Consider the following 27,870-nt stretch of genomic DNA (forward strand, 5'->3'; position numbering starts at 1 on the left):
GATCTGTGAATGCCTGTCCCCCACCCCCTCCCCCAGATCTGTGAATGCCTGTCCCCCCCCTCCCCCAGATCTGTGAATGCCTGTCCACCCTCCCCCAGATCTGTGAATGCCTGTCCCCCACCCCCTCCCCCAGATCTGTGAATGCCTGTCCCCCCCTCCCTCAGATCTGTGAATGCCTGTCCCCCCCACCCCCAGATCTGTGAATGCCTGTCCCACCCCCCCCTCCCCCATATCTGTGAATGCCTGTCCCCTACCCCCCTCCCCCTGATCTGTGAATGCCTGTCCCCCCTCCCCCAGATCTGTGAATGCCTGTCCCCCCCTCCCCCAGATCTGTGAATGCCTGTCCCCTACCCCCTCCCCCTGATCTGTGAATGCCTGTCCCCCCCTCCCCCTGATCTGTGAATGCCTGTCCCCCACCCCCTCCCCCAGATCTGTGAATGCCTGTCCCCCCCTCCCCCAGATCTGTGAATGCCTGTCCCCCCCCCTCCCCCAGATCTGTGAATGCCTGTCCCCCCCTCCCCCAGATCTGTGAATGCCTGTCCCCCCCCCCTCCCCCAGATCTGTGAATGCCTGTCCCCCCCCTCCCCCTGATCTGTGAATGCCTGTCCCCCCCCTCCCCCAGATCTGTGAATGCCTGTCCCCCCCTCCCCCTGATCTGTGAATGCCTGTCCACCCCCCCCGATCTGTGAATGCCTGTCCCCCCCCTCCCCCTGATCTGTGAATGCCTGTCCCCCCTCCCCCGATCTGTGAATGCCTGTCCCCCCCTCCCCCTGATCTGTGAATGCCTGTCCCCCCCTCCCCCAGATCTGTGAATGCCTGTCCCCCCTCCCCCAGATCTGTGAATGCCTGTCCCCCCCTCCCCCTGATCTGTGAATGCCTGTCCCCCCCTCCCCCAGATCTGTGAATCCCTGTCCCCCCCTCCCCCAGATCTGTGAATGCCTGTCCCCCCTCCCCCTGATCTGTGAATGCCTGTCCCCCCCTCCCCCAGATCTGTGAATGCCTGTCCCCCCCCTCCCCCAGATCTGTGAATGCCTGTCCCCCCCCATCCTCCCCCAGATCTGTGAATGCCTGACCCCCCCTCCCCCTGATCTGTGAATGCCTGTCCCCCCTCCCCCAGATCTGTGAATGCCTGTCCCCCCCCTCCCCCAGATCTGTGAATGCCTGTCCCCCCCCTCCCCCAGATCTGTGAATGCCTGTCCCCCCCTCCCCCAGATCTGTGAATGCCTGTCCCCCCTCCCCCAGATCTGTGAATGCCTGTCCCCCCCCCCTCCCCCAGATCTGTGAATGCCTGTCCCCCCCTCCCCCAGATCTGTGAATGCCTGTCCCCCCCCTCCCCCAGATCTGTGAATGCCTGTCCCCCCTCCCCCTGATCTGTGAATGCCTGTCCCCCCCCTCCCCCAGATCTGTGAATGCCTGTCCCCCCCTCCCCCAGATCTGTGAATGCCTGTCCCCCCTCCCCCAGATCTGTGAATCCCTGTCCCCCCCCCTCCCCCTGATCTGTGAAGCCTGTCCCCGCCCCCAGGCTCTCCCTCCTCCTGGGTCAGTCCCACAGGCCCCTCCCCATCTCCATTGTCTCCATTGTCTCCGTCACTGGGACCGTAGGCCCCGCCCACCCCCTTTGCGTCACCAGTATAACGGCGCCTGCGCCTGGCCCCAAACAAAATGGTGGCCACGGCCAGGTCCCGGAAATTAAACTCAGGGCTGAAACCGCGGGACCCGCTCATTCTTATTCGGTTCGCGGGACCTTTACTGGATATTACGAAGACGGATCGCACCACCTCTCCCACCACTGGCTCTATTATTCCTCCGGGACCACCCTCTCCCCGCCATAACCTGGATACTGAAAAAGGGGCCTTCAGTCAATTTGCGCATGCTCCAATGTGCTCAATCCAGCGCCTGCGCACCGGTGTCTTTTGGGGGGCGGGGGGGATATCGCGCGCCCTCTTCAGGAATGTCCTAGAACTTCATCCTGCAGCCAGGTCTCAGGGATGACCATTCAGTCAGATTGTGGTCTTCTCACTCACTTTGCTTCTCTTTAATTAGCTTCATAGATTCTGTGAAGGGGACACTCTGTGGTCAGGAAACAGAACCAGGTATCATATTAGAATTGGAAAGATTGATTTTTATTTTATGTTTGGAATATTGTTCAATTCTGAACTTGGAAGGAAAAAACACCAAGCGAGGAGGAACTGTGCACCTGTCCTGTGTGTGGATGAAATCATCTGAACTGTCAAAATATAATCACAGTCAAGCTGGGGAGAAAGGATGGGAATATGAGGACAGTGAAGGAGGATTCAAATCCCCACCTCAACTGGAAATTCAGCAATGCACTCACACTGAGGAAAGGCCATTCATCTGCTCCAAGTGTGGGAAGGGATTCACTCAGTCTTCTCAACTGCAGGCAGACCATAGAGTTCACCCAGATAAAAGAACTTTTTAAATCACAAGACTTTGGAAAATGCCATAGAAATTCTGGGCAACTGATTGACGTATTCGAACAGAGGAGAGACAATTCAGGAGTTCTCACTGCGGCATTAAGTTTAGACAATTATTTCAACTCACTACACACCAGCGAGATCACACTGGGTAGAGGCTGAGAACCTGCTCTGTCTGCAGCAAGGCATTCATTCAGTCATCCAGCTGCAGATATATCGGCAAACTCAGACTGTTCCCCTGAGCCGAATGAGAAGGCATTCTGTACCATATCCTATGTGCAAAAACACCGGTGAGTTCACACAAGCGTGAGACCATTTCATTGCGATGTGTTTAGGGAGGGATTTACTCACTCTTCTGCCCTACTGGGAGGCCAGTGAGTTCACACTGAGACTAGGCTTTTTAAATGTCCAGACTGTGGGAAGTGCTTTAAAGGTTCCAGGAAACTGATGTTCCATCAACATGTTCACAATGATGAGAAACCTTTCTGGGGCTCTCACTGCAGGACCAGGTTCAGTCAATCATCTGACATCAAACATCAGTGAGTTCACACCAGGGAGAGGCCATTCACCTGCTCTGTGTGTAAGAAGGGTTTGCTCGCTCATTCAACCTGCTGAGACACCAACGTGTTCATAAGGAACTGCAGCAATCAGATTGTGCTGTTAACCACATCCAGGCCCAAGCCATGTTCACTGAGTCTGTTTATGCTCAGGTCAATTAACCTGTGTGAGACAGGTTTAATATTTTGGATAAAAGTCAAATAAATTAGTTTTGCATTAGCTATATTGAGCCATTTTAGCATCTCTGACACAAGTTAGTTCACTTTTGAAGGGATCACCCCCACTGTGGTATTTCACCATTGGCCCTATTGAAGGTTGAAGGTTCATGGATGAAGAACTCCAGAAATGGACTGGAGGACAGTCAAGTTTCAGTATCTTAAGGAATAGCTGGTGAGAAACAAGAGAAAACCTGACTGAAGTCTGGGCTTTCCTTGTCAGTGTAAGTCTGGGGTGAATGATGCCTAACTCCCCGATCTGTCTGACATTCAACCAGTTTGGTACAAGATGAGCTCAGTTTCTACGAGAATAGGGACAAATATTCTTCACAACTGAAGGCAATAAATATAGTCGTTAGAGAAGTGGAAAGGACTTTAAAAAGAAGATAGTGAATTATTGTTATAGAACTGAACAAAACCAAAATGTTGCTAAAAGAAAAACAAAATTGAACATTTCTGCCCTACACTGGTCAGGATTAGAAGACAAGTAAGCAAACTGAAACAGGGAGAACCAATTAATGAGTGATAAGGATTGACATGGAGATGGAGTAAAAGCTATCAGGATTTGGGTAATCCAAGATGGAAGATGGGAAAAGTTTTGGCTGTAAGAACTGCTCGCTTTTGGAGTATTTTACGTGTTGGAAGTGAGTTCCTCGAATTCCACAAGCAGTAATTACTGTTTTTAAGCTGTTTCATTGTTTTGGAAGTTTGGGAGAAAAGATCAAAACAATGGCTCTTTAAAAAGGAGGAAGTGAACAAAGGTAGTGACCACATGGTCTGGGAGAGAAACGGAGAGGGAGAGAGAGAGAGACAGAGAGAAAGAAACTGACACTGCGAACTGACACAGCAGTGAATCTGCACAGTTACTGCCTTTGCTGTTTGAGTTCAAGTGTTTCTGGATATTGGAGTGTGTTGAAGAAAAATTGACAAACAGCGAAATTCACAGCTGACATTCGAGGAACCTATGTTGGAGAGCACACAGCACAGGAGCAGATAAGTGCATGGTTTTTAAGTGTAATATTGCTGTCATTTTTAATGGTGAGTGTTTTTTTTGAGATCTGTCCTTTGATTAAAATTTAAAAATATGAAACATAGATACTAAGTTAGACTGGATTACTGTTTTTTTAGTGCATAAGACTATGCTATTTTCTGTAGGTTGTTAAGGTACAAAGATGGCCTTGAGTCGAGTGATGTGCTCTTCCTGTCAGCTGTTGGAGATTAGGGACAGTTTCCTTAATTCTGATGATTATGTCAGCAGTAAGTATGTTTAGTTCTGAATCCTATCAGATCGCATCGATCAATTGGAGCGGCAGTTTGAGGCAAGGAGGAATTTACAGGAACTAGGGGCATCTGACGGATGGTAGTTTTAAGAAAGGGAGAAAAACCAGGAAAAGTAGGAGAGGGAGGCAGGTCGTGCAGGAGTCTCCTGTGGTTAACCCCATCTCAAACAAGTATGTTGTTTTGGAAAATGTAGGGGGTGATTGCCTTTCAGGAGAACGCAGCATGAACAGCCAAGTTTCTGGGACCGAGACAGGCTGTAATGTAACAAGGGGTATGTCAGGTACCAAGTGATCGATTGTGAGAGGGGACTCTCTAGTCAGAGGCACAGACAGATGTTTCTGCGGTCGACAGTGAGAAATCAGAATGGTGTGTTGTCTCCCTGTTTCCAGGATCAAGGCAGAATATTCTCAAAGGGCAGTGGGACCAGCAGCAGGTCACTGTGCACACTGGAACAAATGACACAGGAAGGAAAATGGATGATATGCTGAAGAGAGGAGAGAGAAAGTTAGGCAGGAATTTTAAAAGGAGGTCCTCGAGGGTAGTAATATCTGGATTACTCCCGATGCTGTGAGCTAGTGAGGCTAGGAATAGGAGGATCAAGCAGATGAACATCTAGGAAAAAGTGAAGACTGCAGATGTTGGAGATCAGAGTCGAGAACGTGGTGCTGGAAAAGCACAACAGGTCAGGCAGCATTTGAGCAGCAGGAGAATCACCATTTTAGGAAAAGGCCCTTCATCAGGAATGAGGCTGTGAGCCAAGGGGATGGAGAGATAACTGGGAGGAGGGTGGGCCTGGGGAAAGGTAGATGAGAGTGCATTAGATGGATGGAGTTGGGGGTAAAGGTGAAAGGTCGGGGGGAGGGTGGAGTGGATAGGTGGGAAGGAAGATTGACAGATAGGACAGGTCATGATGGTGGTGCTGATTTGGAAGGTTGGGGCTGGGATTGGGGGGATGGTGAGGGGGAGGAGAAGTGAGGAAACTGGTGAAATCCACATTGATAGTGTGTGGTTGCAATGTCCCAAGGTAGAATGTGAGGCATTCTTTCTCCACGAGACGAATGGTTAGGGTTTAGTGATAGAGGAGGACCAGGAACTGCATGTCCTCAGCGGAGTGGGAGTGGGGGGTGGGTTGAGAGGTTTTCAGCCACAGTGGTGGGGTTGGTTGGTGCGGGTGTCCTGGAGATGTTCTCTGAAGCACTCAGCAAGTAGGCGACCTGTATCCCCAATGTAAAGGAGACTGCATCGGGAGCAACGGATACAGTAAATGACGTGTGCGGAAGTGCAGCGAAAGCTCTGTTGGATGTGGAAGGCTGCTTTGGGGCATTTGGGAAGTGAGAGGGAGATCGGGGCACAGGTTTTGCAATTCCTGTGGTGACAGAGGAAGGTGCCAGGAGGGGAGGGTGGGTTGGTGGGGTGTGGGGTGTGGACTTGACAAGGGAATGGTCTTTACAGAATACAAATAAGTGTGTGGAGGGAAATATCTCTGTGGTGCTGGGGTCCATTTGTAGGTGGCGGAGGATGATGAAATGTATCCGGAGGTTGGTGGGGTGGAACGTGAAGATCAGGGGGATTCTGTCCTTGTTTAGCTGTGGGAGCCGGTGGGTTTGGAGAAGATGTCAGTGTTGAATCGGACACTGTTGATGGAGATGGAGCGGTCCAGGAAGGAGAGGGAAGGTGGTGTCCGAGATTAATGTGTAGCCAAGGAGCTTGTGTGTGGGAGAAAGATTCACATTTTAGATCATTGGAAGCTCTTCTAGGGCTGAAGTGACCCATATAAGAGGGATGAATTGCACCTGAATTCAAAAGGGACTAATATACTGGCAGGGAGATTGCTGCAACTGCTTGGGAGGAATTAAATTAATAAGGTGGGCAAGGGGATGGGACCCAGGGCGAGAGTGAGGAAAGAGATCAATCTGACACTGGTACAGTTGGGAAAAGGAGCAAGTCAAACAGTCAGGGCAGGCAGGAACAAAGCAGAGAATAACGTAGGACTGATACATCAAACTGCATTTTCATCAATGCAAGAGACCTAGCAGGGAAGGCAGATGAACTCAGGGCATGGTTAGGAACATGGGTCTGGGATATCAGAGCAATTGCAGAAACGTCGCTCAAGGATGGGCAGGACAGGCAGCTTCATGTTCCAAGATACAAATGCTACAGGAAGGATAGAAAGGGAGGCAGGTGTGGAGGAGGAGGAGTGTCATTTTTGATAAGGGATAACATTATGAATGTAATTAGGGAGGATATTCCTGGGAATACATCCAGGAATTCATTTGGGTGGAAGTGAGAAATAAGAAAGGGACTATTACCTTTTTGGGATTGTACCTTGGAGCTCCACATAATCAGCGGGGAATTGAGTAACAAATTTGTAAAGAGATCTCAGTTATCTATAAGAATAATAGTGTGTTATGGTAGGGAATTTTAACATTCTAAATGTAGACTAGAACTGGCATAGTGCTAAGGGTTTAGATTAGATTAGATAAGGTTAGATTAGATTAGATTAGATTACTTACACTGTGGAATACAGGACATTCGGCCCAACGAGTCCACACCGATCCTCTGAAGACCAACCCACCCAGACCCATTCCCTTACATTTACCCCTTCACCTGACACTACAGGCAACTTCGCGTTGCCAATTCACCTAACCTGCACATCTTTGGACTATGGGAGGAAACCGGAGCACCCAAGGAGTGGAATTTGTTAAGTGTGTACAAGAAGATTTTCTGATTCAGTATGTGAATGTACCGACTAGAGAAGGTGCAAAGCTTGACCTACCCTTGGGAAATAAGGCAGAGCAGGTGTCAGTGGGGGAGCACTTTGGTGCCAGTGACCATAATTCGATTAGTTTTAAAATAGTACTGGCAAAGGATAGACAGGATCTAACTGTTAAAGTTCTAAAATGGATAAAGGACAATTTTGGCAGGATGAGGGAAGAACTTTGAAAATGTGATTATGTGCGGATTTTTGCAGGTAAAGGGATGGTTGGAAAATGTGTAGCCTTCAAAAATGAGATAATGAGACAGTATGTTCCTATTGGGGTGAAAGGCAAGGCTGGGAGGTGTGGGGAATGCTGGATGACTCGAGAACTTGAAGGTTTGCTCAAGAAAGAGAAGGAAACATATGTCAGGTATAGACAGTAGAGATTGAGTGAATTCTTCAAGTATAAGGGCAGTAGGAGTATACTTAAGAGGGAAATCAGGAGGGCAAAAAGGGGGCATTGAGATACATTTGGCAAACGGGGTTAAGGAGAATCCAAAATGATTCTACAAAAAAAGCATTAAGGACAAAATGGTAACTGGGGAGAGGATAGGGTACTTCAAAGATCAGCAAAGCAGCCTATGTATCAAACTGCAAGAGATGGGAGGGGGACATTAAAGGAGTATTTGCGTCAGTGTTTACTGTGGAGAAGGGCATGGAAGAAATAGAATGTGGGGAAATAAACAGTGATATCTTGAAAAATGTCCACATTACAGAGGAAAAGGTGCTGGATGTCTTAAAACACATAAATGTGGGTAAATCCCCAGGACCTGATCAGGTGTACGCTTGAACTCTGTGGGAAGCTAGAAGTGATTGCTGGGCCCATTGCTGAGATATTTTTTATCATCGATAGTCACGATGAGGTGCTGGAAGGCAGCAGGTTGGCTAACATGGTGCCACTATTGAGGAAAGGTGGTATGGAAAGCCAGGGAGCTATAGCCCAGTGAGCCTGATATCAGTGGGGGTGGGGTGCGTTGCAGTTGAAGGGAATCCTGAGGGACAGGATGTATTTGGAAAGGCAAGGACTGATTAGGGACAGTCAACATGGCTTTGTGCATGGGAAATCATGTCTCTCAAACTTGATTGAGTTTTTTGAATAAGGAGCAAAGAGATTTCATGAAGGCAGAGCAGTAGGTGTGATTTATATAAGGCGTAAGGCGTTCAACAAGGTTCCCCATGGGAAACTGGCTCGCAAGGTTAATTCTCATGGAATACAGGGAGAACTAGCCACTTGGATACAGAACTGGCTTGAAGGTAGAAGACAGAGGATGGTGGTAGATGTTTGATTTTCAGACTGGAGGCCTGTGACCTGTGATGTGCCACAAGGATCAATGCTGGATCCACTGCTTTTCATCACTTACATTTAAGATTTGGATGTGAACATAGAAGGTATATGTAGTAAGTTTGCAGATGACACCAACATTGTCGGTGAAATGGACAGCGAAGAAGGTTACCTCAAATTATAACGGGATCTTGATCAGATGGGCCAATAGAGCAAACGTTGGTAGATGGAGTTTAATTTCGATAAATGCAACGTGCTGCATTTTGGAAAGACAAATCAGGGCTGGGCTTACACACTTCATGGTAATGTCCTGGGGAGTGTTGGTGATCAAAGAAACCTTGGAGTTCCTAGTTCCGTGGAAGTGGAGTCCCAGGAAGACAGCATAGTGAAGAAGGCATTGAGTATGCTTCCATTTGTTGGTCAGAGCATTGAGTATAGGAGTTGGGAGGTCATGTTGCGGCTATACAGGGCAATGGTTAGGCCACTGTTAGAATATTGCGTGCAATTTCCCTCGTAAAGGAAGGGTGCTGTGAAACTTGAAAGGGTTCAGAAAAGATCTCCAAGGATGTTGCCAGGGTTGGAGGGTTTGAGTGACAAGGAAAGGCTGAAGAAGCTGCAGCTGTTTTCCCTGGAGTGTCGGTGGCTGAGGGGTGACCGTATAGAGGTTTGTAAAATCATTGAGGCATGGATGGGATAAATAAGGTTTTCTTTGTTTAAAGGCAAATGTGACATTGATGTTCCAGATGTGATACAACTGGTTAAACCGCTCGGCATTAAGCCACACAGAATTCACTTAAACACTACGGTTGAAACACAAACAAAAGAAAGTGGCATTAAACGATTGGAAAACATAACCGACTACTTGATACAGTAACTTACTAATTTCCTGATCCAATGTTATAACATCTCATAAACACACCCCTTGGCAAAAAGGTAAATTCAAACTCGTATTCTTACAGGCAGGAGGGAACAACATCCAGAGAAATGCCCGAGTGCTCAGTTAGGAATCATTTACTGAAGCTTGCAACCTTCTGATACTCAAAACATCTTGGGAATGCTGCAGCTCGACCAAAACTAGAAGAACCTGAACTGGTCACTCCTTTTCCATTGTTAAACTTTTTTAAAGAAAAAACTGCAAACACTCTGGACTCTTCAGCACCTCTGCCCTTACAATCTCTCTTCAAAAAAACACAGGACAAAAATAACATTTTTATGATAACAGCATCCTCACATCACCACACCCCCCACTCCGCTTGCCCCCGACAGACACACACACACACACACACACACACACACACACACACAGTCTTTTGCTATCTCTCTCTCTCACACACACACACACAGAGGCATGGTCTCTCTCTCTCTCTGACTCACTCTCTTACACATGCTCAGGCACAGTGTTTTTCTCTCTCTCTTACACACGCAGAGACACACACACACAGAGGTATGGTCTTTCTCTCTCACACACACACAGACACGCACATACACAAATACACATACACACATACACAGAGACACACGCGCACACACACACACAGAGGTATGGTCTTACTCACTCACTCTCTCTCTCTCACACACACACACACAATGAACTATTATCTTTTATTTATTTTATGGGGTGTGGGTGTCGCTGGCTGGCCAGCATTTTATGCCTGACCTAAGTTGTCCTTGAGAAGGTGGGGGTGAGCTGATTTCTTGAACTGCTGTGGGTTAACCCCCAATGTAATTAGGGAGGGAATTCTAGGACTTTGACCCAGTGACAGTGATGGAACGGCGTTATATTTTCAAGTCAGGATGATGCATGACTTGGAGGGGAACTGAAGATAGTGGAGTTCCCACACATCTGCTGCCCTTGTTCTTCTAGATGGAAGTGGTTGTGGGTTTGGAAGGTGCTGTCTGAGGATCCTCGGTGAATTTCTGCAGTGAATCTTGTAGATAGTAGCAGCAGCAGTTTGTACTGAGCATGTGTGGTGGAGGGAGTTGACTCTTGTGGATGTGGTGCCAATCACGTGGGCTGCTTTTCCTGGATGGTGCCAAACGTCTTGAGTGTTGATGGGGCAGCACCCATCCAGGCAAGTTGGGGGAATTCCATCACACTTCCAACTTGTACATTGTAGATGGGGGACAGGCTGCAGTATTCCTTGCTGCAGTATTCCTAGCTTCTGACCTGCTGTTGTAGCTACTGTGTTTGTGGCAAGTACAGTTGAGTTTCTGGTCAATAATAATGCCCAGGATGTTGAGCAGCTGAGTGCTGAGCAAGTGCTGCTTTATAGTACTGTTCATGACACTTTCCATCACTTTACTGATGATCAAGAATAGACTGATGGGGGCGTTAATTGGCTGGAATTTGTCCTTTTTTTAATGTACAGGACATCCTGGGCAAGTTTCCACATTGTTGGTTTGGTACCAGTATTGTAATTGTACTGCAACATTAATAAGAGACAAAGATGATTTCATTTTAAAAACCTTAGTCTTAATCTATTATTACATGACAATACATACACCTTGCATCACCTGGAACCATGCAAGTATTCACTACAGCATTCTGTTTCTGTCCATTTACTCCTGTCACCAAATCCCTCCATCTTACATTATCCAAGTTGTGACAAGTCATCAGCAAATGCATTTTCTCATCCTGCCACGTGTATCATTTTCAAATTGAATGGCTGCAGTAATAAGCTCCATGTAAACCATCTGGAAGTGCAGCCCTTACATTTCTCCAAAAGCTTTAATGGGTTATGATCAGTCCAGACAATTGACCAAGGCCCATTACTGACAATACAAATGTTGAAATGTTGGAACACCAAGCTCAAGGTTCTCCTTCTCAATTGTGGAATATTTCTGATGAGTATTCAATTTCCTGAAGAAATACCCAATGGGGCTTTCTATCTTCTCATTGTCATCTTGTAAGAATACAACACCAACACTCCTATCACTCACATCAGAAGCCATCTTGAGGAGCTTTGTGCAATTCGGCATCGCTAACACTGGGGCAGTGGCTAACACAGCTTTCAGGTTGGCAAATGCCTTCTGACATTCTACTGTCCACTGAAATTTCCTGCACTTCTTCAATTAGTCAATTAGTGGAGCAACCACACTACTATAGTTTGGTACAAACTTCTGGTAAACCTTTTCATTCCCAGGAACCATCGTCCTGCTGTCGTTGTCAATGGCATTGTCGGGGCCACCTGTCCATGCCTGACAACATGGCTGAGGGACATGACTCGGTCTTTGGAGAATTCACACTTAGACAGGTTTATCACCAGCCTGCCTCCCAAAGTCAATTGAATACTTCCAATAAATGCTGCAAATGTTCCTTCCGTGTGTGACTAAAAGATCACAAGGTTGTCGATGTACACCGTACAATTGAATAACCCAGAAATTACTTTATTAGCTAGCCTTTCAAATGTGGCTGGCACATTTTCTAAACCAAATTGCATGACTTAAATGAATTGGATGCGAGCATAAGAGGTACAGTTAGTAAGTTTGCAGATGACACCAAAATTTGAGGTGTCGTGGACAGCGAAGAGGGTTACTTCAGATTACAACAGGATATGGGCCAATGTGCTGAGGAGTGGCAGATGCAGTTTAATTCAGATAAATGTGAGGTCCTGCATTTTGGGAAAGCAAATCTTAGCAGGACTTGTACACTAAATGGTAAGGTCCGAGGGAGTGTTACTGAACAAAGAGACCTTGGAGTGCAGGATCATAGCTCCTTGAAAATGGAATCGCAGATAGGTAGGATAGTAAAGGTGGTGTTTGGTATGCTTTTCTTTATTGGTCAGAGTATTGAGTACAGGAGTTGAGAGGTCATGTTGCGGCTGTACAGGACAATGGTTAGACCACTGTTGGAATATTGTGTGCAATTCTGGTCTACTTCCTATCGGAAAGATGTTGTGAACCTTGAAAATGTTCAGAAAAGATTTACAAGGATGTTGCCAGGGTTGGAGGATTTGAGCCACAGGGAGCGGCTGAATACGCTGGGGCTGTTTTCCCTGGAACATCGGAGGCTGAGGGGTGACCTTATAGAATTTTACAAAATTATGAGGGGCATTGATAGGATAAATAGACAAAGTATTTTCCCTGGGGTTAGGGAGTCCAGAACTAGAGGGCATAGGTATAGGGTGAGAGAGGAAAGATATAAAAGATACCTAAGGGGCAACGTTTTCACACAGAGTGTGGTACGTGTATGGAATGAGCTGCCAGAGGAAGTGGTGGAGGCTGGTACAATTGCAACATTTCAAAGGCCTCTGGATTGATATATGATATTCAAGGAGATAATCAGCTGGTTAAGCCACCTCATTGTAAGCCACCTTATTTAAAAGATTACTGAGGGATATGGGCCGGCGCTGCCAGCTGGGACCAGTTTGGGTTGGGATATCTGGTCGGCATGGACGGATTGGACCGAAAGGTCAGTTTCCATGCTGTACATCTCTATGACTCTATGACTTTAAGTTGGTAACATCCATTCATTGTTACAAAAGCCGAAATTGTCTTCTCTCCTTTGGATAAAGGTACCTGCCAGTATCCTCTGAGCAAGTCCAAATTACAAATATAAGTTGCTTTGTTCTACCTTTTCAATACAGTTTTCTCAATGTCGAAGTGGGTATGGATCAGACGCTGCAAGTGCATTAACTTTGCAATAGGCTGCACACAATCATCTGGTTGTGGCACCATTACTATGACTGAGCTCCAATTCCTGCAACTCCCTTTGATGCTGTTGTTTTGGAACATGCGTTCAAGTTGTCTTTGAACCGATACCAACTTTCTTTGGCGTACATCTATAAGGATATTGCTTAATTGGAACAGCATTTCCTATATCTATATCATGCATAATTAAATTAGTACTTCCCAGCTTATTCCCACATATCTCACCCATGTAATAGAAATAACTCTTTCAGGTCACTTTGATTTCCGGTGGAAGGTACCTCAATAATTTATACCAAATTTTGAGAACGTCCTCATTGTCCATTTTAATTTGAGGAAAGTCCAATTCAGAATCCTGTGAACTCACTTTGTCACGCGAGTTGATTCCAGTCACACACTCTCCTTTTACTTTCCTTCTCGATTGTTATGGACCAGACCAAACCCCTTAAAATATTTCAAGAAGGTAGCCCAGACCCTAACTTTGCTAGTTGTTTTGAGAAGGTGTACAGTGGATATTCAAGGAGAGAGTCAGCTGGTTAAACCACCTCATTGTAAACCAAACAGGATTTATTTAAAAGATTACTGAATGAAACACAAAGAACAGAAACAGAATACCGAATAATTTATCCTATCCTAAAACCTAACAGTGTATCTGTTCCAAGGTACTTGCAACATCCCCACAAGCACCCCTTGGCACAAATGGTCATATCAAACACAAGTTATCACAGGATAGACACCTGAGAGAGATTACCAGCCTGGACATGCTTCTTTGGGTCCAGCAGTCTTTCTTCACACGACTGCTAAAAAAAACTAAACCAGAGAAAAGCTGAGCTGGGTGAACTGGCCGCTCCCTTTCAATATACAAGTGTTTGTTTTTTAAACTTGAAAGCATTCTGCCTGCGGCAGTATCTGTTAGCTATTGTCAAATTGGCCCTAGAACCCTTCCAAACTCAGACTTTTTCTGAACCTGAGTTTTTATGACCTCCAGAAGAAAAAAGACCGAATGACAACCTAACCTTGTTAAAGTAACAGCTTTGTCACAGGATCAAATTATCATTTGAGCATATTCACATGACACTCTGAGATTGCTTTCTATCTGCAGTCCTTATCAAATAATTCACCTCACTCAATTTTCTTTCACTTTGATAAGTTCCACTAAATTTTGCTTTTATTTGTTCAAGTGGAAGTAACACTAACACTTTATCCATGTTCAAAAAATTCCAAATTTTCGATCTCTTGTCTGCTTCCTGCTTCATCACGTGCTGTGCTACTTTTAAATGCCATCTAGCCAACCCCCCGCTCAATTTAATCATTGCCTAAAATTTGATACACAGTTCAAATATGTTGCTGAACTCTGACTCACTAATTTCTCCTTATTTAATTTCAGTGGTCCTCTCAGCTCGTGCCCCAACACTCATTCAAATGGACTGAAAGAGGCAGATTCATTTAGTACATCCCTATTGGCAAGATGTGCAAATGGAATTCCTTTATCCAGTTGGTTGGATTATCTTGAATATAAGCCCACAATATGGTCTTCCCTAAATTTGTTAATGGTCTTTGAAGTTTGATGCCACCTTTCTAACACTCCCTGCCATAAATGTGATGTAAAATTTGATCCTTGATCTGGTTGTATCTCTGTGGGTAGTCTTTATTGAGTTAAACACTGGGTTAACTCTTCTACAATCCTTCGAGCAGTGATATTGCACAGATGGAATAGCCTCTGCAAATCTAATGGACTCATCTATTATTGTTAACAAATACTGCCTCCCACTTTTTGTTTTATGTAGGGGACCTACTGAATCAGTTAAGAACCTTGTAAGACCGTAAGACCATAAGACATAGGAGCAGAAGTAAGGCCATTCGGCCCATCGAGTCCACTCCGCCATTCAATCATGGCTGATGGGCATTTCAACTCCACTTACCTGCATTCTCCCTGTAGCCTTAAATTCTTGACGTCACGAGGAATTAATCAATTTCTGCTTTGAAGACATTTAGCGTCCCAGCCTCCACTGCACTCTGCGGCAATGAATTCCACAGGCCCACCATTCTCTGGCTGAAGAAATGTCTGCGCATTTCTGTTCTGAATTTACCCCCTCTAATTTTAAGGCTGTGTCCACGGGTCCTAGTCTCCGCACCTAACGGAAACAATTTCCTCGCGTCCACCCTCTTCAAGCTATGTATTATCTTGTAAGTTTCTATTAGATCTCCCCTTAATCTTCTAAACTCCAATGAATATAATCCCAGGATCCTCAGCCATTCCTCATATGTTAGACCTATCATTCCAGGGATCATCCGTGTGAATCTCCACTGGACATGCTCCAGTGCCAGTATCTCCTTCCTGAGGTGTGGGGCCCAAAACTGGACACAGTACTCCAAATGAGGCCTAACCAGAGCCTTATAAAGTCTCAGCAGCACAACGGTGCTTTTATATTCCAACCCTCTTGAGATAATTGACAACATTGCTTTCGCTTTCTTAATCACGGACTCAACCTGCATGGTTAGCTTTAGAGAATCCTCAACTAGCACTCCCAGATCCCTCTGTACTTTGGCTTTACGAATTTTCTCACCATTTAGAAAGTAGTCCATGCTTGTATTCTTTTTTCCAAAGTGCAAGACCTCGCATTTGTTCACATTGAATTCCATCAGCCATTTCCTGGACCACTCTTCCAAACTGTCTAGATCCTTCTGCAGCCTCCCCACTTCCTCAGTACTACCTGCCTGTCCACCTAACTTTGTATCATCGGCAAACCTCGCTAGAATGCCCCCAGTCCCTTCATCCAGATCATTAATATATAATGTGAACAGCTGCGGCCCCAACACTGAACCCTCCGGGACACCGCTTGTCATCGGCTGCCATTCCAAAAAAGAACCTTTAATCCCAACTCTCTGCCTTCTGTCAGACAGCCAATCCTCAATCCATACCAGTAGCTCACCTCGAACACCATGGGCCCTCACCTTGCTCAGCAGCCTCCCGTGTGGCACCTTATCAAAGGCCTTTTGGAAGTCTAGGTAGACCACATTCACTGGGTTTCCCTGGTCTAACCTACTTGTCACCTCTTCAAAGAATTGTAAAAGGTTCCTCAAATTCAGGGATGGGTATTAAGGTGCTGGTTCTATTCCTGCCTGAGGTTTTCCAGATGCATGACATGTTTGACATTTCTATCAACTGTAAACTCCATTTAGTGCAGTCTCGACCAGTAAAAATGTTCTTGTATTTTGGTGAGTTTTATCACTCCCACAATGACCTACAGGTAGCTCAGGTGCTCCATGCCACACCTCCTTTCGAAAAGCCCCTGGTAATGAATTTCTGCCACTTTCCCATCTGCCTGAATATGTGATCGCCTCCATTTTCTCATCAAGACATCATTTTTAGGTTAGTAACATTTGGGAATGCTTTCCGATTCTACTTCTGTGTGTGCCTTTCAATATATTGCTTCAGTGTTTCATCTTTCCGCTGTAGCTCAGTTAATTTCTCTGAACTGAAAATATCCATTTGTTCGTCATCTGTACTTGTTTTGTCTCAGTCATTCAATCAAATATGGTCTCTGATAATTCTGCTTGAACTTGCTTATCTGTATTCTTTGTTTTCTTCTCCTGTGTCAACTGGTGGCTTTGTGACTTTGTTATCAGTCTGTTAATGTTCTCCAATTTTTTCATGATTCACATAACAATGATGTTCATTGTATTTTATTTGGAGCATGAGATAATCCATCCACAAGAATGTTGTATTATGGCATTCTATTAGAGTGACAACTAACTTTTCACTGCCCAATTCTAACAGCAGACCTTGTCCCAACAATAGTCTTCACTTCTGACCAAAAAGTCAATGTTTCGGGCAGGACACTCCATGAAAAGCCTATGCCCCAAACGTTGACTCTTCTCCTTGGATATACTGTCTGACCCGCTGTGCTTTTTCAGCGCCACGCTTTTTGACTCTGAGCTGCAGTCCTTTCTTACTCCCTTTCCCTTGGTTGTCTGGTCTGGAATAATCTGAGAGGTACGGATGCCCTTGCAAGGAGTTTTGTGTTCCTGGAACATACAGAGGGTGGAATGAAAAGGAATGGAGACATGCAGCGTTTGTTGGGTTGAATTGAGATGTGGGTGAAGGTATCCCAGTTAGAATGCTGAGATTTGGAGGTGACATGACAAATTCTTGAATTCTGTGTCCTCTCAAATGGAGAGTCCCTAAATCATCCAACAAGTGTATCTTGGGCATGTTCACAGAATAGAAGCATGTGACATGTGAACTTACTTCCTGCATGGTGAGATTCCTACAGCCAGGCAGCTAGTGATGGACCAAAGGGTCCGCTTTAGGAACGCTGAAGAATGGTATGACAGTCTTGAACATTGACTATACATGGAGAGAGTCCCTATTGGCTGAGAGAAATGAATGGGAAGATTTCCATTGGTTTGACATGTGCTGTCAGGGTGACCTTAAATGCTAAAACTAAAGATAATAACTCATCATGACACTCTGTAATTGTTAGTGAGAAATTGGTGATAGAAGTTGTCTCTTATGAATCAGTCTTTTCATCAAGCAGTAAAGTTACATTACATGGAGGCACACAATCTGAAATACATCAGAGCACCTTCCAGCAACTGGAGCATGCTGGTGGCCTCTGACAAAGAAAGTAGTTTCAAGGAGATATGATGTGCTTCACATGGCTACAGATACAGAAATGTACATGCACACATACACACGCACACACACAGACATGCACCTACACAGAGACACAAACAGACACAGTTATGCAAACATCCCCACACAGAGACACACACAGACACACACACACACACACACATACAACCATACAGACACAGACACATACATACACAGATACACGCACACAGACACATGCGCACATAGATTTGCAGTCACACACACAATCACAGAACAAAATGACATCTTGTGTTAAGACTGAGCAAAGCTGCACTTCAGTCATCACATCTTGACACTTGGGAGGTGATGTGTCATTGAAATTTGAGTGGTTACGTCTCCATATTATTTTTCGGGTGGGATGATGAGTGATATTTTGAGTTAAATGGGGAAGCACTAATACTGTCCATGGTTTTCTCAGGGCAATATCCTCTTAAATGTAGTAGATAGGAGCAGGAGGAGGCCATTCAGCCCTTTGAGCCTGCGCTGTCATTATCATGATCATGGCTTATTGTCCAACTCAACAACCTCATCCTGTTTACTCCCCCTTTGAACTATTTGCCTTAAGTGCTATATTGAGCCGCTCTTCAATACATTTAATGTCTTGGCATCAACTAATTCCTGTGATAATGAATTCCACGGGCTCATCACTCTTTGGGTGAAGAAATGTCTCCCTCATCTCTGTCCTAAATGATCCACCCCAAATCTTCAGTCTGTGTCCCCTGATTTGAAACACACCCACCATCCGGAGCATCCTCCCTGTATCTACCCTGTCTCGTCCTGTTAGAATGAGATCCCCTCCCATTCGTTTAAATTCCAGTGAATACAATCCTAAACTGGACAATCTATCCTCGTATTTTATTTCCAAGCAAGGACACCCTTCCTCAGAAAATGAGACCAAAACTGCACACAGTGTTTGAGGTGTGGCCTCACCAAGGCTCTGTATAACTAACTGTAACAACACATCCCTGCTCCTGTACTTGAAGCATCTCACAATGAAGACCAATATAGCATTTGCCTTCTTTACTGCCTGCTGCACTCGCAAGCTTACCTTCAGCAACTGGTGCACAAGGACATGTAGGCCCTGCAGCACACTCTCCTCTCCCAATTTACAGCCAGTCAGGTAGTAATCCACCACCTTACTTTTGTCTCCAAAGTGAATAACCTGACATTTATCCAAAATAACTGCATCTGCCATTGTTTTGCCTGCTCACCCAATCTGTCCAGACCATGCCATAGGGTCTCTGCATCCTCGTCACAGTTCACCCTCCCACCCAACTTGGTATCATCTGCAAACCTTGAGATATTGCATTTTATTCCCTCATCCAAATCATTAAAATAATTGTTAATAGCTGGGCTCCCTGCGGCGCCCCACAAGCTACTGGCTGCCAATTTGAAGCGGACCCCTTAAGCCCTACTCGGTTTCCTCTCGACCGATCTGTTTTCTATCTATCTCAGTACACCTACCCCAATCCCATGCGCTTTAATACTGTACAGTGATGTCTTAAGTGGGACATTGTCAAAAACTTTCTTAAAGCCCAAATATACCATATTGACCAGTTCCCCTTTGTCGACTCTGATAGTTACATCTTCACAGAATTCCAATAGATTTGACAAGCATGATTTCCCCTCCATAAATCCATGCTGACTCTGTTTGATCTTGCCACAGCTTTCTCAATGCTTGGCCATAAAGTACTTGATAAAGGATTTGATAATTTTCCCCACTACTGATCTGAAGCTCACTGGTCTCTCATTCCTTGGTTTCTTTGTACCTCTCTTTCTGAGTATTGGAGTGGCAGTAGCTGCCCTCCAATCTGCAAGGGCTGTACCAAAATCTAGTGAATCCTGACAACCAAAGCATCCACTATTTCTAGAACCATTTCCTAAGTGCTCTGGGATGTAGATTTATCAGGCCCTGAGGATTTATCGGGTTCAATCCCCTCAATTTCCCAGCAGCATTTCTCTATTAATATTGACCTCCTTCAGTTCTTCCCTCTCAATAAATCTTGCATTCTCCAGGATTTCTGGTACCTGATTTCTATCTTCGAGTCAGAGAGTCCTACAGCACAGAGAGAGGTCGTTTAGCCCAAACTGGTCCATACTGACCAAAATGTCCACCCATGCTAGCCCCATTTCCCTGCATTTAGTCCACACCCTTCTAACCCTTTCCTATCCATGTATTTGTCAAAATGCTGATAAATTTTGTTAACGTACCCACCTCAACCACTTCCGCTGGCAGCTCATTGCATACGCGTGCCAGCCACTGTGTAATCAAATTGCCCCTCAGGTTCCCATTTGTACTTTTCCCCTCTAACCTTAAACTAATGCCATCTAATCCTCGATTCCCCAACCCTGGCAAAAAAGACTGAGTGTATGCCTCTCATAATTTTGTACAAGGTCCCCTCTCAGTCTCCTGGACTGCCAAGAAAAGAAGTTCGAGCTTGTTCAGCCTCATCTTATAACTCAGACCACTGAGTGCGAGCAACATCCGTATAAATTTCTTCTGCACTCTTTCCAGTTTAATATCTTCCTTCCTCGAGCAAGATGACCAAAACAGAACATATGCTCCAACTGCAGCCTCACCAACCTCCTGTACAACTGTCGTTTTTTGTGAAGACAGAACGAAAGGATGTATACAATTGTTCAGCTGTTTCGTTGTCCTTTGTTATACATTTCCCCAATTTCCATCTGTAGGGACCTACATTTGTCTTCATCAATCTCTTTCTCTTCACATACTGTAGAACCTTGTAGTGTCAGTCTTCATGTTCCCTGTAAGCTTACTTCCTTTTGTACTGTGTTTCCCCATCTTCATCAATCCCTTGGTCCTTCTTTGCTGAATTCGAAACTGCTCTCAAACATCAGACCTATTATTTTTCTTGGCCAATCTCTATGCTTCTTCCTTCAATTGGATGCTATCTAATTTCCTTTATAAGCCATGGATTGGCCCTGTTACCCATTTTGCTTTTGTACCAGACAGGAATAAATAGTTGTTGCAGCTCCCCCATGATTTCCTTGAATATTTGCCAATGCCTATCTACTGTCACACCTTTAAGCAACTTCCACTAATCTATCAACCCCAACTCATGCCTTATATATCTTCATAGTTTCCTTTATTAAAATTCAGCACTCTAGTCTCCAAATCAGCCGGCTCACTTTCCATCTTGATAAAAAAGTTGTATCATGTCATCCCCAAGGAGTCTCACGCAGCTGGATTGGCAATGATTCCCTTCTCATTACACAGTACCCAGTCTAAGATGGCCTGCTCTCTAGTTGGTTCATCCACATGTTGGTTAAGAAAACCATCCCATTTGTACTCCAGGAATTCCCCTTCTTAGACATTATGGCTAATTTGATTTGTCCAATCTAGATGCAGGTTAAAATCACCCATGATCACCGATGTCTCCATATCACATGCTTGGCTAATTTCCTGTTTAATACTATTCCAACATGACCACTGCAGTCTGGGGGTCTCTGTATGACACCCACTAATGTTTTTTGTCCCTTGGTATTTCACAGCTCCACCCACACAGTCTCCACATTGTCGAAGCTAATGTCCGAAAAAGAGATGAACAAAAATACGTGACCAGGAATTGAGATATTTTTGCTCAAATATTGATCTTGATTTGATGCTAATTAGCCTTGTTGACTTTCAATGAGTTGCTTCGTAAAATCTGGGACCGCCAGCAGAAGGTGATGAGCTAGAACATTTGTGGAATTGCTTTCTCAGGAAATGAACATAGATAAATTTTGTTGAGATTTTCACAGTAGATGCAATGACAGTGCTTCTCCAGCAGTTGGAAGTGAGGGCTGATAGTAGATCCTTCACCCAACACCTTCACTCATAAAAAGTTAAGGCACACAAATATTGACTGAGGCTAGTTAGTTTAACATCATTTATTGAAAAAAATGGTGGAGTCTTTAAAAAGGAATATTATAGCAGAAAACTGAGAATGGCTTTACAAAATGGAAATCTTGCCTGATAAAAGTATCGGAATTCTTGGAGAAAATGGAGGAAACTGTGATTGTAAAATGTTTTGATTTTCTGAAGGTGTTTGATAGCACCCATGGATAAGATTACTGAATAAGAAAGGAGCCTTGGCTTTGGAGGGACTGTATTAACATGGAGAGAGGTGTTTTGAAATCCCAATCAGAAAAGTTTGATTAAGTGTTTTATTTTACAGGATGTCAACCTGTGGAGTACCACATAAGTCTGTTCTGGAGATAACAAAAAAAATTACAAAGTATTTTGATGACTTAGATGAGGAAAGTGAATATATTGCAGGCAAGTTTGCGAATGACTCAAAAGTTGGAGCGGAGACAAGTGGTGAGTATGACACAAAAAGAAGTTTGTGGAGGGATACAGATAGGACAAGAGAGTGAACAAGGAGCTTTGCATAATAATGTAATGTGGATGAAATAAATGAGAACAGACATAAACCGTGAAGTTATGCATTTTAACAGGCAAGATAGAGATTGAATTCAGAAATCTACAGGGAGTCTGCATCTCCGAACCACAAAAAGTTAGCTTTTAATTTCAACTATCAATAAGGATGGCAAATGTCATGTTGGGATTTGTTTAAAAACTAATGGAATATTGAGATTAGGAACAGTCAGATCGAGCAGCTAATGTGTAGCTGAGGAGCTGCTGCAGGGGTTCGGATTCCCATTTTTCAATCATTGGGATCTCTTCAGGGATAGAAATGACCTGTATAAGAGGGATCTGAATTGGAAGGGGACCGATATTCTTGTGGGGAGATTTGCTAGCAGTATGCTGAAGGTTTTAAACCAGTAAGGGGGATGGTGGGAACCAACAAGATCGTGAGAAAAGAGAAATGTTTGAGGTGTGATATGGTGAGCAGTTCTAGGGGTCAAGGCAGATAACAGTTCGGCAAGAGCGAGGGAAGGCTGCGAAACTGCATTTACTTTGATGCAAGAGGCCTAACATGTGAGACAGATGAACATAGGCCATAGATGGGAATGTGGGACAAGTATATCATTACCATTACAGAAATGTGGCTCAGGGATGAACAGGACTGGCAGCTTAATGTTCCAGGATATAGATGCTATAGAATGTATAGACAGAGGAGCAAGAGAGGAGATGGAGTGGTGGTTTTGGTTAGAAAGAACATTACAGCTGGATGTAGAGAGGATATTTCTTGGAGACTGCCCAGTGAAGTTACATGGATGAAACATAAAAATAAGAAAGAGGTGATGACCTTGCTGGGATTGTAAAATGGGCCTCCTAATAGTTAATGGGAAATTTACAAGCGAATATGCTATCTGTCAGAAAAAACGGATAATGATCGTGAATTTTAACTTTCCAAACAGAGTTTGGGGTAGTGTTAAGATCTTGGAAGGTGGAGAAATTGGTTAAGTGTGTACAAGAAAATGTTGTTATTCAATATGGGGATGCACCTACTAGACAGTTCACAATACTTGACCTTCTGTTGGGAACCAAGACAGGGCAAGTGACTGAGGTGTCCATAGGGGCAGGCTTCAGGGAAAGTGATCATAATTCTATTGCTTTAATGATAATGATGAGAAAGGATAGAATTGATTTAAAAATGAAAAGTTTCAAATACGAGTGTGGCCAGTTTCGATGGTATTAGACTTTGAGAAGTTGGTTTGGGGAGGTTATTCACAGGTAAAGGGATGGCTGACAAGTGGGAGGCCTTTAAGAATGAGACAATGAGAGTTCAGTGATGGTATGTTTCTGTTTGTGTGAAGGGCAAGGCATGGGGAAAGCTCAATGATGAGGGAAATTGCAACTTCTGTCCAGAAAAAGAAGGGGGCATTCATCCGATATAGACAGCTGGGATTGAGTGAATCCTGAGAAGGGTAGAAGGGCAGTCGGAGTATCCTTAAACAGGAAATCATGAGGGAAAAAAGAGGACATAAAATTGCTATGGCAAATAGAATGAAGGAGAATCCGAAAAGATTCTAAAATTATTTGAAGGTTAAAAGAATATCTAAGGAGAGAATACAGCCCTTAAAGATCAACATGGCATTCCATGCATGGAACCACAGGGGATGGCTGAAACACTAAACAAATATTTTGCATCAATATTTACAGTAGACAGGAGCATAGAAGCTAGGGAAATAAATAATGTGATCATAAAATGAGTTCATTTTGCAGAAAAGGAGATGTTGGAGGTCTAAAGTAGAAAAATGGAAATAAATCCTACAGACTAGATTAGGTGTTTCCCAGAACTTTGTGGGAAGCTAGGGAAGAGATTCCTGGACCCCTTGCTGAGATATTTGTATTGTTGATAATCAAAGATGAGATGCCAGAAGACTGGAGAGTGACTAATGGGGCAGCATTATTGAAGAAAGTTGGATGGAAAAGCCAGGGAACCATAAACTGGTGAGCCTTTCACCCCAGAGATGCTGCCAGACCTTCTGAGCGTTTCCAGCAGTTTCTGCTTTTGTTTCTGATACACAGCATCCACAGTTCTTTCAGTTTTTATTTAGTAGTTAGAGAGCATTACGTTTTGAATTGGAGGCCTGTTAGAACATAACAACATCCGAACATAAGAAATACAATCAGGAGGAGGCCATCTGACTCCATGAGTCAGCTCTGCCTTTCAATAATATCGTGGATCATCTTTCAATGGACTGAGACTTCACTTACCCACCCCTCACGATAACCCTTCATTCCTTTACTCTTCACAAATCTATCTTCACCTTAAAATATTCAACAGGTTCGACTCAGCTGCTTCACTAGGCAGGGGATTCCAGAGATTCACAACCCTTTGGGTGAAGACTTTGGCTTAACCAGCTATCCTTAGTAGCCACACACACACAGATGACAAGCAACATGAGTTCGATTGGGACAACACTACTATTACAGGACAAGCCAAACAGAGAACAGCCAGGGAATTCCTAGAGGCATGGCACTCATCCACAGATTCTATCAACAAACACATCGACCTGGACACAATGTACCGACCACTGCAACGAACAGCTGGAACTGACAACCGGAAGCGGCAGATACCAATCAATATAAATACCGGAGGAAACATCACAGAAGCGCTTCACAGGAGGCTCCCAAGCACTGAGGATGTCACCGAGACAGGGGATGAAACGTTTGCAACACAAATTCCCAGCTCGGCAAACAGAACCACAACAACGAGCACCCGAACTACAAATCTTCTCCCAAACTTTGAGCCTCCCAGCTTCTGTCTTATCTATCCCATTTATGATTTTACAAACCCGGTCCCCCATTCTTCTGAATTCCAATGAGTATAATCCCAGTCTGCTCAATCTCTCCTCGTAAGCCCACACCCTCATTTCCAGAATCAACACAGTCAACCTCCTCAGCAAACCCCACCCCAGTGCCATCTCATGTAAGGCGATGAAGAGTGTACAGAGTACTCCAGGTGTGGCCCTATACAGCTGCAGCTCCTAATTTTAAACTCTATCCACTGGCAATGAAGGACATTATTCCATTTGTCTTCCTAATTAGCTGCTGTACTCGCAAACCATACTTTTGTGTTTCATGCACAAGAACACCCAGGTCCCCCTGCACAGCAGCATTCTGTAATTTTTCACCATTTTAAAGTAGACCACTTTGTTATTGTTCCTACCAAAATGGATGACCTCACGTTTACTAACATTGTACTCCATCTGCCAAACTCTTGCCCACTCACTTAGCCTGTCTATATCCTTCTGCACACTGTGCCCTATCACTCATTTAAGTGGCTTCTGTGAATTACAACACTCTACACTTGGGTCTCTAACTTGAAGCAATCTATCTGAATTGTAAACAATTGCAGTCCCAACCATTGTAAATAATTGCTGTCTCAACACTGATCCCTGAGACACATCACTAGCCACTGATTGTCAACCAGAAAAACACCCATTTATCCCCAATTTTTGCATTCTGTTAGTTAACCATTCTTCTGTCCTTGCTAATGCATTGCCCGTAACACTGTGCATCTTTATCTTATGCAACAGCCTTTTGTGCAGCACCTTGCTGAATGTCTTTTGGAAATCCAGATACACCACGTTCACCAGTTCCCCATTGTCTACCACGCTCGTTATAACCTCAAAGAATTCCAATAGATCAGTTAAAGCTGACTTGCCTTTCATGAACCCATGCTTCATTAAATAAATGTAGGTGTTGCATTTTTGTAAGGCAAACCAGGGCAGGACTTACACAATTAATGGCTGGGCCTTGGGGAGTTTTGCTGAGCAAAGACACCAAAGGGTGCAGATGAATCATTCCTTGAAAGTGGAGTTGCAGGGAGACAGGGTGGGGAAGATGGTGTTTGGCATGCTTTCCTTCATTGGTCATAACATTAAGTGTAGGAGTCGAGATGTCATGTCTCAGCTCTACAGAACGTCTGTGAGGCCACATTTAGAATTATTACAGACAAACCTGGTTGACCATTTCTATGAAGGATTTTGTGAAACTTGAGAGGGTGTAGAAAAGATTTCCAAGAATGATGCTGGAACTGGAGTGTTTAAGGTATAAGGTGAGGCTGAATAGGCTGGGGCTTTTCTTTTCCCTGCAGTGAGAGGAAAGGAGGCTGAGGAGTGGCCTGAACAAGACCTATAAAATCATGGGGGGCATTGATATGGTGAATAGCCAAGGCCTTTTTCCTCGAGTGGGAGAATCCAAAACTAGAGGACAGCGGATTAAGGTGAGAGGAGAAACGTTTGAAAAGAACCTGAGGGGTAACCTTTTCACGTGTATGTATGGTTAAAGCTGCCAGTGGTAGTGGTGGAGGCAGGTTCAATTACTGCATTTAAAAGGCACCTGGATGGGTGTATGAACAGGTCACATTTAGAGGAAGGTAGGCCAAATGTTTGGCAAATGGTACTCAGTCAGATTGGGATGTCTGGTCAGTGCAGTTGGACCGAAGGGTCTGTTTCTTTGCTGGATGTCTGTATGACTATAATCTTTGTTAAAACTGAAAAAAACCTCTATTCTCACCACAGCTGGAATACTGTGAATTGTTCTTTGGACTCATATCACAAAGAAAAGGTACACTGGAATGTGAGACAATCCACACGAGGTTGAGTCGACTGATCCTGAGGATGCAGGGACTGTCTTGAGAGTAGAGATTGAGTCGTTTGGGCCTATACTCAATGGAACATAGAAGACTCAGTGGTGACATTCTGAAACATCTATTATTTTCAGGAAACTTGATGGTGTAAATGCAGAAATGTTGTTTCCCCTTGTGGGAGAGTTTCGGACCAGGGAGTAGAATCTCTGAATTAGAGGTCACAATTTTCAGGCAGAACAGAATTTTGTCTCCCAGAATGTTGTGAATCTGTGGAATTCATTTCCACAGAAGACTGTCGAGGTTGGGTCATTCAGTATTTCGAAGGCTGAAATGGACAGATTTTGATTTGGTAATTGAATCAATGCTTACATTTAAAACGCTGGGAAGTGGAGGTGAGGATTATCAATTCAGCCATGATGTCATTGTTTGGAAGACCAAACTCCATCGGCTGAACAAGCTGCTTCTGGTTCCCTATCATTGACCTTTGCTCTAAGTTACTCTTTTCAGAATTATATAGGCCTCATTTAAATTTCGTGTTTGAAGCCCAGCTGCTTCAATCTCTCCTCATCATGAAAAAAGACAGGGATCATCTTTCTCCCTGTTTGATGGCATTGCATTCTGCCTCGAATGCAGTGACTGTATTTATAGTCATAGAGTCCTCCAGTTCTGTTGAATATTTGTCAAACACAACCACGACTGTCACAGAAAAGGTTAAAGACAAATCAAAACTACATTTAAACGACCATATCAAACACACTGTCGGCATGTGTTGCATGGAATAGACACGTATTGCATATTAAAGCTCTCTCAGCACTCATCCATTAAACACTGCAAGGGTTGTTCATAGATGATTTGCGTATGTGCCTGTAGATGATAATCTGCTTGTATAACAAAGTTTCGGTGCATAGTGTTGTTCCCTTTTTATTCTGGTATCAAGCATTTCAAAATCACAAAGACAGTGGGTAGGAGTCCAAGCCCCTTTACACGGCTACATCAAATGTTTTCTGTGAATGTACAGCTCATGTA

General features: G+C 44.4%; 1 long non-coding RNA gene across 1 annotated transcript in view; it reads left to right on the forward strand.

Annotated features, from left to right (window-relative positions):
- The first annotated feature begins 1,650 nt into the window (after positions 1-1,650).
- The window catches only part of LOC140487741 (uncharacterized), a 31,033-nt gene continuing 4,813 nt past the window's right edge, over positions 1,651-27,870 (forward strand). The window contains exon 1 of the long non-coding RNA XR_011962918.1: positions 1,651-2,725. This is a non-coding gene — a long non-coding RNA (uncharacterized lncRNA). The remainder of the gene's footprint in view (positions 2,726-27,870) is intronic.

The sequence above is a fragment of the Chiloscyllium punctatum genome, chromosome 17 (assembly GCF_047496795.1).
Source record: "Chiloscyllium punctatum isolate Juve2018m chromosome 17, sChiPun1.3, whole genome shotgun sequence".
Taxonomy (NCBI): Eukaryota; Metazoa; Chordata; class Chondrichthyes; order Orectolobiformes; family Hemiscylliidae; genus Chiloscyllium; species Chiloscyllium punctatum.